Source organism: Pocillopora verrucosa, chromosome 3, assembly GCF_036669915.1.
Source record: "Pocillopora verrucosa isolate sample1 chromosome 3, ASM3666991v2, whole genome shotgun sequence".
NCBI classification, from domain to species: Eukaryota; Metazoa; Cnidaria; class Anthozoa; order Scleractinia; family Pocilloporidae; genus Pocillopora; species Pocillopora verrucosa.
The window spans coordinates 8,590,349-8,603,482 of NC_089314.1; the positions used below are offsets into that span (position 1 = coordinate 8,590,349).

At 37.1% G+C, this 13,134-nt stretch overlaps 1 long non-coding RNA gene and 1 pseudogene across 4 annotated transcripts; one reads left to right on the forward strand and one right to left on the reverse strand.

Moving 5' to 3' along the window:
* Positions 1–4,193: 4,193 nt before the first annotated feature.
* On the forward strand, positions 4,194–9,205 carry LOC136279744 (uncharacterized). 4 transcript variants are annotated; one of them, XR_010716963.1, is made up of 5 exons: positions 4,194–4,309; positions 4,429–4,631; positions 5,157–5,227; positions 5,795–6,142; positions 7,327–7,878. It is a non-coding gene; the product is annotated as an uncharacterized lncRNA (long non-coding RNA). The 4 variants fall into 4 exon arrangements; XR_010716964.1 differs by adding an exon at positions 8,245–9,205 and having other exon boundaries at positions 4,202–4,631; positions 7,327–7,756; XR_010716962.1 differs by adding an exon at positions 6,462–6,949 and having other exon boundaries at positions 4,202–4,631.
* On the reverse strand, positions 4,736–12,367 carry LOC136279743 (solute carrier family 15 member 4-like; annotated as a pseudogene).
* Positions 12,368–13,134: the final 767 nt, after the last annotated feature.

Below are 13,134 nucleotides of genomic sequence, written 5' to 3' on the forward strand. Positions count from 1 at the left end.
TGCAAACGTTCCTGGTAACATGTAAGAAGGCGCCGTTCAAGGTGGTCAACCAGCAGGTCAGTACCTAACAGATTTTGAGATCGATTTGTGATACGATGATGACGATAATGAATAGCGAACAGAAACTTCGAATAAACTTCTTCATAACAAGAGTACAAAAAATTTTCGAAGCTTTGATAATTATTTAAATTTAATAATGTGAATTATCATTCCTTTATGACAACAGTGGCAACTCCTTTGCTATCAGATCATTTGGAAAAATATCCAGACTACGCTGGCTGGACATCTTTCCACTCACTCTCACAGCTTACCTGGAATCGAGGTCAATACTTCCCCAGTTCCCCGGAGCACGTATTGAGAAACTTGAAAAAAGATGTTCATTTGTGAGGCATTTACTGGAGTGTCGAACGGATGCTGTTTAAAATAACCATGTGTGTGAATGTATTTTTTTCTTTCGATCTCCATAAACCCTGCCATGAGGACAGACCCCATGGCAAACAACATTCCGACACCCATTTTCTTCAGGGGGGTGAAGTCGATGCCGAAGTAACGGAGGGATGGGTAAATAATGCGATCCACAATCGGTATGAGGATTAATAGCATGGTGATCTCGAAGAGATACAGAGAGGCCGCCGGCATTGTAAAGTGCTCGGACAGTTTGAGTTTCTTGAAAGAACCTTGAAGGAGGTAGCTTGTTTAGCCCTAGGAGGAAAAGCAAGAAAAGTTGTAGACGTCACTCAAGCTCCCTTATCAGAATACCGGCAAGATCACCAAGGTTATTATAGACATTATAAGGGTAGGAAAAATAACGTTTGTGCGTGTGGCTTTCGCAGTGCCTTATCTTTGTTGTTGTTGTTGTTGTTGTTGGTACGACGGAGTTAAAAGCTTATAATATTTGTCAACAGCCTCAGAGTTAGCACTATATATTCTACACACAGTGTACTATTGTTCATGCAGAAGGAATTTAGTGTCCCTTTGCCCTGAGGATTATACGCTAATTAATGTGAAGCATTTTTTAACAGCATTTTAAGCGCAATCGAACTGCCGAAATAGCCCAATTTCACTATTCTGCGCCTCAAAGGTACAAACATTGCCCATATCAGCCCCTTATCCCCATATATTCCATATATGGTGTTGTAATGCCCTAGAAAAGTATCTGCCACCCAGCCACCGATCACAGGTGAAAAAAATGAGTCAATGTAAAACTGCATCTGAATCTGATATCTCATCAAAGTCTGCAACAGTTCAATCAAATCATCTTGTTTTACATGTTGGTAAATACACCTTACCACAAATGACAGAAAAGTATTGGGGACTAACATGAAATGCCCTATATTGGGTGGCTCACCTCCCATGTGATAAAAAAAAGCCCGCAGGAAAATGAGACCACTTACTCTGATTTCATTTTCGACTTTCTCTCTTGCATGCCTTTTTAATTATCAGCTTGCAGCACTGAGCAGGAAAACAATTTCTAGGAAGACAGGTAAACTAGCATTATTTAAAAAGGTAAGTCACAACTGACCACTACATAGAAAATCTTTGGTGAAACATCTTCATTAACCATTTAACTCCCAAATACGATAAAATGAAACTTCTCCCAATAATATCCACAATTATTTTCTAGCAAACAGGTGATCTGGTGATCAGATATTGGGAGTAAATATTTAAAAAAGAAAACAAAAAAAAAATGGCCACATTTCACTGTATCTACACAGTGAACTTGAATATTAAACTGCAGTGAAGTCAGTGCCATCTGTTTTAAATCTTTCTGTCTGTTTAAGATCTTTCTTTTGTCTTATTCATGCAACACCTGTTTAGCAAGATGATGTAATGACAAGTTAGAGAGAAGTCATTGGTAAATCACATAGGAGGTCAAATTTACAGGTTATACCCTTTTAGATGCTATCATTTACAAATGATTGAGGAATAACTTCTCCTAAGCTTGAAATTGTAACACACTGTCGATCAAACAGGCTAGCTCATGTTATGCTAAAAAAGCAATTAATTCCAGAAGATCTGGCCCCAGTTGTTTAAAAGGCAATTATAATGCTTCTTAAATGCAAATTTCTATCAGAACCCGAAGTTGCATTTCCTCAGGGCTCTGATCTGGCTATATTTGTGCTATTTCCACAGTGAAACTCATGGCTGGCTTTACAAAGAAACTGCTTGTCCTTAAAAGAATCCTGCATATCTTTGATTGTTCAACCACTGATTTGTTAGGACATAAGGCAATCAAGATCCTTACTTTAACATGTAAAAAAATAAAGGGGTAAGTTTCTAAAGAAACTGTGATGCTGCATCAGTGGAAGGAAATAGCAGGGCAATTAAGTGTTATCAACTAAGTTGATAACTTAAATTGACCACCTTAAAGAGTTTTAAAGCTGACATTTCAAGTGTTAGCCCTTCGTCATTTGCTCTGACAAAGGAATAACATTCAAATCATCAGCTTTGAAACTCTTAAAGGTGGCCAATTTAAGTTATAAACTCAGTTGATAATACTTAATTATTATGTAAAAAAAAAAGTTTATTAGACAAAAAAAGTCACAGAAATCTACCTTGAAATGCAAGACTGATACTGCTGGGCAGTGGAGCCTCAAGCTTCAAGTAGTCTCTGCAGTACAGCACAAGGTTTGCCACAATACCATAAAATGTAAGACGTTCACATAGCTCTGTAAATAAAATGCACACCACCAACAAGATCCTGGTTCTTCTTCCAATGTGCTCAGGATGAGAGTCTACTAATGCATTACTTCTGCTGGCCCCACTGAAGATAGGCTCCAGCTCTGGATCTTTCTTATTTCCCATGGCTGGCTAGTAAAAAGAGGTTTAATTTAGTAAGATAATTAAGATAAGATTAATGATTAAATTAGAGGTAAAGATCACACAGTTGCGAGAGCTTCGTCTGTAGACCACACCCTATAACTCTGCAAAATTTGACTGGTTTTCGCTCTTTTCATGAAATGGTCTGGCCTTATGAATTAATTATTTGAGCAATCGAGAGCACTTCTGATGGTTAATACCAGCACAATAATCGATGCAGAATTTGGGAGAACATGTCAGAATAGTTTGTACATCATGAGCTGGAAGCAAGTGATTTACACATTTTTCTCATACCCTCCCAACACCAAGACTGGGTTATTATTATAGGCCAATAGAAAGTGCACTATATAGCTTTTATAAAATAAACTTCAATTTTCTATGGATTTACTAGTGCAATAAATGACAGGTTTTTGACCAATCAGGGTGCTTATAGTTTCTCAGTTATTTCGTAACAGTGGTTTAAGTCACACTACATTTATTTAGCAAATGATGCTTCAATAAAATAATAATAAATAAAAATGAAACAATTGCAAGAAGACAACCACTTCTCTCTGTTCCAATGAGGTAACTTTGTAAATATTTTCTTTTTTTTTTTTTGGGAAGACCCCTCCCTCTTACTGTGAGAAGTCATATAAGGATTACTGTTTTTTTCATTACCTAAAAAGATATCTCCATGGAATCTGGATGTTGTTAGTTTCTTTGAAGAAGGAAAAATCAAAACTTTCCTAACTAAACCTTACGGCAGGAAGGAAGGAGGGAGGGGGAGCCAGGTAAGTAATTGCAGTGAGGTCCAATTTAACTTCCAAAACCTTGCATACTGTTGCTCGATTCCTTTATTTACGCCATACTATTTCTATTTCATGTAATTCTGAGGGTAATCCAGTTACGTTAGGCGTTTTTTTCCCAGGTTACGGTCGACAAGTTATGAATTTGCACACATCTTATTCCATATCAACATGTAAATTTGAGGAAAACAGTATCTTTTATTATCCTTTATTACTAAGATAAACTCGAAGTGCTCTCAAATCATCTTCTAAAGAGAAATCTTGATGAATTAATGCATAGCCAAAAAATTAGTCACTCATGATCAGTCGACCTTTTGTTATTTCAGCAACTACTAGGACACAAAACTCACCAAAGATATGCGTTCCTCCAGACAAGAAATTGTCACTCGTGCGGTAAATATATAGCTTAAGGTCAACTTCGTAGCTACGTACTAGACTTTTGATCTTTAGACGAAAGCAAATCGTATTACGCAAAGGTACACTTCGAATAATGACAATGTCACGGTAGTTGCGTGACCAGAATGTCACGGGACTTTTGTCTTAAATGTCACAAGACATCACGTGAACACCTTACGTCACCAAACTACAGGGTTGATATGGAGCGGCAAATATGGAGAATTTTCGATGGTAACAGTTTGTAAAAAATAGATGATGAGTCAACGGGCAAGAGGATTACTCGAAAGGGTTATCATAATCTACGATCGGTGAGGAGCGGGAAAGCAAGGAGAATTTTCACTCTCCTTACTGTCTGCCATACAATTCTTGTAATCTAGCTATTGGTTAAACTTATTATCTTTCATTATTCCCATCACTCGTCTTTTAGATTATAATTGTACTGATACTGAGAGGAGAAATCAATTCAACTTTTACAAGATATTACCTATGTGCGTGACGTGTTTCTCGCGTCAGTAAAATCAATGTTCCCAATCATCATAAGTTCTGGTGTGGAAGTATTCCAATCACGATCGCTTTCTGAAGTAGTTACAAATGTTAAGTGATCTGTAAGCCAGGAAGGAACTGATTGAGGTGAGTTTATATTCTTTTTTGTTTGGTCATGGCTAATGTTTCATTTAGTTATTGAAGAGTAAAAGGAGACTCAGCTCAGAGCAAAGTCCTGGAACCCCTTGGTCTACCGTATATTCCTATCTAATCCACGACTGCTGGTCATATTAATCTTAAATAAACTTTTAATAAATTTCTTTAAAAACTAGGTGGCAGATTGCATGAAAGGAGTAGAATGCTTAAGTTCTCTCATTTCTAAAGCTAACAAACACAAAATTAAAATTTTTGCTATCAGAAATTTTGAGTCAACCTACTGTAACATGCAAGCTTAATAACTAAAATTGTCCAGAAACTGATATAATTAACAATTATTCACCAAAATGGAGGTGAATAGAGGTGAATAAGGTGAATATCCACAATGTTCACCAACACTCAGATGAGTTATTTTTTTATTATATGCCACAGATACCAAAAAATAACTAAAATTCTTTCAATTTACAGGAAAATGGTTGGAAATTAAACTTTTGATGTGTGATTTTGTTTCATCAGCTGCCTAGCACTTGCTATTCACTTCCGCATTAACCAATCAGCACACACTAGAAGCACTATTTTCACTTGTGGTATGTAGTAATATAAATTGTAGTATTCTTAAATGGTAAAAACTTGCCAAAGAGTTGATTGATTTTTCAGCTTTTTTGTCTCCTTTTTTTTTTAACATTTATTTTTTTTCCACCACTGGCTTCCACAGATTTTGGATCTGCTTTTTACAAGACTAATGCAGGTTGCTCTCTCCTGGCACTAGAATCCAAACTCCTTGAACTTTTGTAATTGATATATGGTCATAACGTACTGGAAAAAATAGAAATTCCTATTTTTGTTAGTTCCTATCAAATGTAGTTTAATAGCCAGAAAATTTTTACATACTTTTAGATGATTCACACTTGACCTATATTCTTAAAAACTACCCACACTACATCAGTAGTGCAACCTCTTCACTTTGATTGCTGGCATTGTCTCATGACCATGCACTAAGGACTTCCTACAGGCAGGTGCACACAATAGTTTTTGCACATTTAGTAGCAAATTGACACATGTCACTCAGCCATGCACAGATGAAACACTAACAGTCAGTTCATGGGCATCCTGGTACTCCTTTACTTTGTAAGGATGACTCTTTGTATTTGTAGGAGGATGCAATGAACAGAAACAACAAGAAATTAAGTGTCATCAAACCAGCCATCATGAAGAAGAAGTACTCCATATGACCCTGATTGGGATCCTTCTCAGGGTACCAATCACTGTTGACAACAGCAACTAGAAAGTTTGCTACATAGCTTCCTATGCCAGAGGCTGATAGAAAAAGGGCCATGATCACTCCATTAAGGTTTTTAGGAGCCTGTGAATATGCAAATTCCAGACCTGCAGATACAAAGAGACAGTAGAAAAATATATATCACTGTGGATTTCTACAAATTCCCCTCATGGAAAAACATGGAAATTTCTCATGTAGAGAAGGCTGGGGACGTAAGACACAGGTGAGACAATTTTTTCTGAAGGTTCCTGAAGTGACTGTGAGTAACCATGTCTTACTCCTTCCATTACCCATCATATCTCCTGAAACATTTCTTAAAATGGTTAATTCATAATGAAGAGAAAGAGACTAGGTTAACATTTTCAAAGGCTTAGGGCAGCAGTGTCAAAAAACCAAAACCAAAACCAATCGAAATCCCAGTGATCAATCAGAACAAAGGTCTACAAATTATCATTTGCCAGTAAGAACACTCAAAGTGACAACAAGCAAACTGCTTGAAGCATGGGTAAATGTGAATGGTTAAGTTGTGATTGTTTTTATAGTTTTGCATCTGATTGTTGAGAGGATGACACAGGATGCCTGTACCAATCAGACTGAGCAAAGTTAAGTAAAACTGAAGCCATCCCAACATCCAGTGGACAATTGCTTAAAAAAACATCAATGAAATTCACTTACCAGTAATAGTTGCAAACACTTCACCAGATCCAATCAATAAGTACTGTGGTGCTTGCCAGAAAATACTGAAACATGAGGCACTGTGACTCTCATTAAAAACCGTCTGTGTGCATATGTTCCCGTGTTGCCACACTGTCCGTCGTTTTATTTCAATCAACCCAGCTACAAGCATAGAAGCTGCTGATAACACAAACCCTACACCAATGCGCCGCAAGGATGTCAACTTGATCCCGCTGCGCTCAATACGAGGATAAACTGCATGGTCCACAAGGGGAACAAGCACCAGAATAAGAACTATATCAAACAATGACAAAGATGCTGCTGGCACGGAAAAGCCATCAAAATTTAGCTTCATGTATGTACCTTGAATGAGAAATGACGTGGACATCTGAAAGAAGAGAAAAGAAAAAGTTTCAAGCTAATATTGCCTTAAGTTTCAATTTCTTCTAACAATTTACATCTTGGTTGTGATCCTCTTCTCTTCTTCTAAACACATATATATATCATGTATAACTGTTATGATTTCATGATGGCAAAGCCTTACCTGAGAGAAAACTGAAAAATAAAAGATGAAAGTAATGAAAACAGGAAGTAGTCTTAACACAGCCTTGACATCTTCAACCTGATCATCACCAAACTTTCCTCCAAATCTGCTCTTTGCTCCATCCATCCAGCCACCAGTGTTTTGTTTCCGATTTTTAATGGCATTGTGAATTATTTTTGCTGTTTCAGTTAGTTGGCTACCACCTGGTGGCTTGACCAAGTACCTATTACGACAGGTGAGAAATACAATGATTCCAAGGAACATAAAACCCACTAGGATGGCATAACCAGAGAAAATGTCTTTTTGCTGGACAGCAACCACCACAGTAAAAGCTACGAGGGCTCCAATGTTAATGAACCAATAAAAATAGTTGAAAAAGGTCTGAACAGCTCTTGGACCATCCTGTTTCAACTGATCTGCTCCAAAGGGTGACACAGTGGCTTTGATTCCTCCTGCACTAAATGCTATCAACACAAGGGCCAGGATAAAGAACACCACTCTTCCTGATGCATTAAATATGCTCTTCAACAAATTATCAGAAGCTGATACTGTAGCTAGAAGCACAACTCCCACAAAATACAACAAAGAGCTTCCATATATGGTGTTATACTGACCAAGGTAAGAATCGGCTAACCACCCACCAAGTAAAGGGGTGAGAAAACATGTTCCTATGGGAAAAAAAAAAGAAGGAAAAAATAAATCAATTTTAAAAGAGTTGAACAGCTCAGCTCATCAACAATCTGGTTTTTCAAACCTTTACACTACCTTTGCATCAGTTTGCAAGCTGAGCCATGCTGTTTTCTATACATTTCAGATGGTATGTGCATGGAGAATATAAATTAATAATCAAAAGTTTCTACACTTTGTAATCATTACCTTTATTCTCAATAATTTACAACTTGCCTCATGCAAGCATGATACTGATGGGATAAATTAGATGCTTACCACTCTCATGGGTTTAAGGGGTTAACACTGTACTACATGTCATAACTTTTGCAATTTTTAATTTCTCTTGGTGGCTTGAGCCCTGGAGTAAAAGTAGTGTTGTTTTTCGGTGATTAAAACTTTTAGTTCAGCATACTTGTATTTCAAATGGCATTTAACAGGTGAATGTTCTGAGTTGTGTACCTGGCACAAGCATTGGAATGTAGGAGTTACTCGCAAGGTTTCTTATATAATGAATCCATGTAAACATAACCCATTAACTCCCAAAAGTGGTTAACATGTAACTTCTCCCTATAATATGCAAACATTATCCAGTAAACAGATTATGAGAATACGCAAACTCATTAGGTAAAAGTCTTTGTCTTGATCTAAGACCAAATTTTGTATTTAATTCACAAGAAACTATTTATAAAATAATTCAAATAGTACGCGCGCTCTGATTGGCCATAAAACCATTTTACAGGAGCGTATGTAAACATGGTTTTCATTCCTCTTTCATTAGTTATTTTATAAAAGAAATGTAAAATGGTTTCCGTGTTTACATAGCCTGATGTAAACACTTGAGAAGTTGGGAGAACACTTGATAAGCTGGAAACCACTCCATTTCGCGTCGTGGTTTCCTACACTTATCTTGTGTTCTCCCAACCTCCCGCCTGTTTACATCAGGCTATGTAAACATGGAAACCATTTTACATTTCCTCATTATCAGCTAGAGGGGACAATGAACAATCAGATCTTCAAAGTTAAAGGATTGAGATGATTATTTTCTTTAAAACCATCTTACATGCATGATGCAACTAGAAGCAATGAGAGTCCTGTAGCTAGTTGAAGTTATTTTACTAAGCAGGAACAATAAAGGGGAACAAAAAAGTACTCCATATATTTGAAAAATTTCTACATTTGCCTTAACAAGTGTATACAGCAGTTTCAAGATTTAGGTTGTCCAAAAAAGGGTCAAATTAAAGCGCATGTGACCATCTTGAAAAGTAATGTGGGCATCCTGTAATCAATTAATTTTAATATGTCAAATGAATGTCTACATTCCTCAACCTTGCTATGCCTCATCCTAAAAGTGTTATGTTCTCAGATTTCCCAGAAATCCTGCAAGGTCAAGGACTTGAAAACTACCAAAATTTACATTCAAGGTTGTTGTACTTACTTTTACCCTTTTTCTAAACACCCTCTTTTGAAACAGCTGTAGTCAATACTTAAATATACAGTATAGTTTCGTTCTTTAATGAGCATGATCCTACAAGTGATTAACATGAAACTTCTCCTTATAATATCCTCACATTATCCAGCAAAGAGGTAATAAGTATACCGTATTTACCCGTGTATAATGCGCGCCTGTGTATAATACGCATCCTAATTTTTGACCTTTTTTTCCGAAAAAAAAGATTTCATGACAAATACCAAGAATTAAAACTTTCATTTTTTCACTTAATTAACAAGAGCTGGGAATTCATCAATAATACGTTTACAACAATTTCTAACTAGTTGCTACTACAAATATCGAACGCACCGAGCACCTATTTACAAGCTTTTCTATTCAGTAAGAGTCAAACGTTTTATAAATGTTGTAACTTGAAGTCCTTACTAATATACCTAAATTCACAACTTGAATTATTATCATAACAGCCGTTCATAAACATTATTTCTACTCACAGTACTGCTGGTAGCTTGAATATAATTACTGCATTGCCATTGCGTGATTTAAGTAAAATGTTCAGTGTCTTTAAACCGACTCACAGTCCGATTCGAATAGGTTTTCGATGACTGAATCCTCAAGTTCATCAGTGATCTCAGTTGAATTGTAAACCAATTCATCTTGTGATCCATTCGAATTGTTTGTGATCCCACACTTCAGAGAGAGGCAGCGATCATTTCTGATGGAATGCCTTCCTACGCTTGTGAAATATACGAACAGATCAGTTCCTCCGAAGCCTTTTTTTGTCGTCCAGTAAGTTCGTGAATTCCATCAGCCATCCACTCCTTTCGGACTCCATCTCTAAATGGTTTGTTCAAAGATACATCGAGCGACTGGAGAAGGGAAGTTCGCGTTTGAAGGAAGTGTTCCCAGTATCTGTCATGTGAGCTTCAAATGAGTCGTAAACAAGCAAGCTCTTTCTCCTCCCCAGGCCACCGATCCGTGCACTTTTACTTTCTTTGTTGCGTTTTAAACGTATGCAAATTAGGACGTGCTTGACAAACAATAGAATCCGTGTATAATACGCACCGCGATTTTGATGCTTGTTTTTATGGAAAAAAAAGTGCGCATTATACACGGGTAAATACGGTACCTGTTATCTTGATCTAACACCAAATTCCTCTTACTAATTTACAAGGAAACTTATAGCAGCTAGAGGGGAGAATTAACAAGAATTAAAACATAAGAATGTTAGGATAACACTACAAACAAACCTGCGAACAAAAGAGTGATTGTTGATGGCCAAGGTGACTGTAGCTTTAACACATTCTTGGAAAATAAAACTAGATTTGCAGATGCTCCATAGAAGGTCATGCGCTCACATAACTCTGTAACAAGAATACACACTGCATTCAGGACCCTTTGTTGTCGACTCAAGGCACTATTGGAGTCAGATGAATTAATAGCCACACTTGTCTCCCCACCAGGTGTGGAATGTGGTTTATCTAGTTCCTTTGGAATTAAGGGAGAATTTTCATTTCCATTTGTAGTTGCTGACATGCTGCTGGATTTCTAAGCAAATTAAAAACAAATTGATCAATGGAATTAATTTGTAATTGCCGACGTGCTGCAGGATTTCTAAGCAAATTAAAAACAAGCCGTGAGAATAGGTGGAATCTTACATTCATACGGCACCCCCCACCTTCATTCTGGTGACTAAGAGCCTTACCCATTTAAACCTTATCATCAGTATGCTTACTCTCCATTCTGTTCTCCAAACATTTCTTATGGTGCTGACAATTAAGGGGAATTTGTTTAACAATCATGGGCTTTTCCAGTTGATGACCTTTCCTATACTCTCACGACCTTAATGTTTGATTCAGCAAGTGAGATAGCAAGAAGAAATTAGATGCTGGTTATCCCCCTAGGTCTGGAGGGGTTAAGAGACCAGGCTGTATTTGGTACCAGTCTTAATTGCTTCAATCTCATCAGTGCGCAATAGGAAGTTGTGAAATGAATATTTTTCGTAATAAGAATGAATTTTTTACGGACTAGCCCTGCTTCTAATTCAGCTAATTGAATACCCATCGCGTTTAATTTTTGCTTATCTTCGGAAGTAGCTTAATTGTCGTGAGCAATATGAAAGCTAAATTCAATGAGTGATTCGTATCGCTGTCCACAGGAAGTGTACAACCATTTGCATTTTGAGCGTTTATTTTCAGCTCTGGTAGAGCATTATTGTACAATACTGTCTGTCCGGCTGCTATCACATTACATAATTATTCAGATTTCTTCGAGAAGTTGAAATCTCCTTTAAACCTCTGTGGAAAGGTTGAATTGTTGTACATACGTGCATTGATAGATTTCTACATCGCTAAAATTTAGCTATGTGATTGTCAATTACAGAAACAAGGTCTTATATGGACTGATTTTCCGTTGCGACGCCTAAAATAATGAGGCTGATTAACAAAGGCATTTGGTTCGCTTTGGTCGCTGGACAATTTTCTACTGATACAGCTTGCAAGAAAAAAGCTAAGCACTAAGGGATCAAACTCAAAGTCAAACTAAACTCGAAATGTTAGGTACAACTGAAAATTCAAACATAGAGTCGATTCGAATTAGAAAGTGCAACTGAACACGGTTGAAAATCCATCTTACTAAGAATGAACAAGAATGTTCAGTATTTTGAGAGGGCGCAAGCATTTTTGGTTGTTAACATTTGAACAAAGTGCACGTACTCGGAAATCGCTGAACACGACATGATCTTAACGATTAATAAAGGAAAGCAAACCTTGAAATAAAGTGCATTGCTCTCCTTACGAACTTTTATACTTACCGGGAAATAAAGGGCACAATCACACCTGAAAACGTTTTGCAGAAGATCGCTAGCAAGCCAAACTGAGTTAATGCTGAACACAAAGCAAACCGAACAATCTTTGCTCAACAACAAATCAGTACTATAAATAATTCTTCTGGGTTGAAAGCTGGATAATGAATATTGCATTGGGGGTTTAAATTTAAAATAAATAATGAATAATTGGGTTTCGAAACCTCGGGAATAATGAATCACGTTATCGATGCCAATGGAATAATAAGTACCACTTTCTTATTCAGTTGTCTTGGTTATGTATTTTTGTATTTTCTGATATATCTTCAGAAGCTTTTTTTTTAAGTGAAATCAACGATATGAAGGTGAAAACTACAAGAGACGCAAAAAGTCTCCTGGCGAAACTTCCGGCCGGAAGTGTTTCGAGTTGGAAGACAACTTCACAGCTTGACAGCTAGATAGGTTTTCTGTCAAATGCCCTGTTATGGCATCATTTGACGTTTGCTTTTCGCAAGAGGTAAAAGCAAGAAAGAGAAAAAAAGAAGTCACGAGCAACGGTAAGGCAATATTATATCTATTTTGGTTTGTTTCAAACATGCGCCGATTTCAAGTCAATTCGAATCTATCGATTTTGTGCTTTGGATAGAGTAAACATCTCTCCCTCTGCAAACGTTCCTGGTAACCTGTAAGAAGGCGCCGTTCAAGGTGGTCAACCAGCAGGTCAGTACCAAACAGATTTTGAGATCGATTTGTGATACGATGATGACGATAGTGAATAACGAACAGAAACTTCGAATAAACTTCTTCATAACACGAGTACAAAAAATTTTCGAAGCTTTGATAATTATTTAAATTTAATAATGTGAATTATCATTCCTTTATGACAACAGTGGCAACTCCTTTGCTATCAGATCATTTAGAAAAATATCCAGACCACGCTGGCTGGACATCCTTCCACTCACTCTCACAGCTTACCTGGAATCGAGGTCAATACTTCCCCAGTTCCCCGGAGCACGTATTGAGAAACTTGATAAAAGATGTTCATTTGTGAGGCATTTACTAGAGTGTCGAACGGAT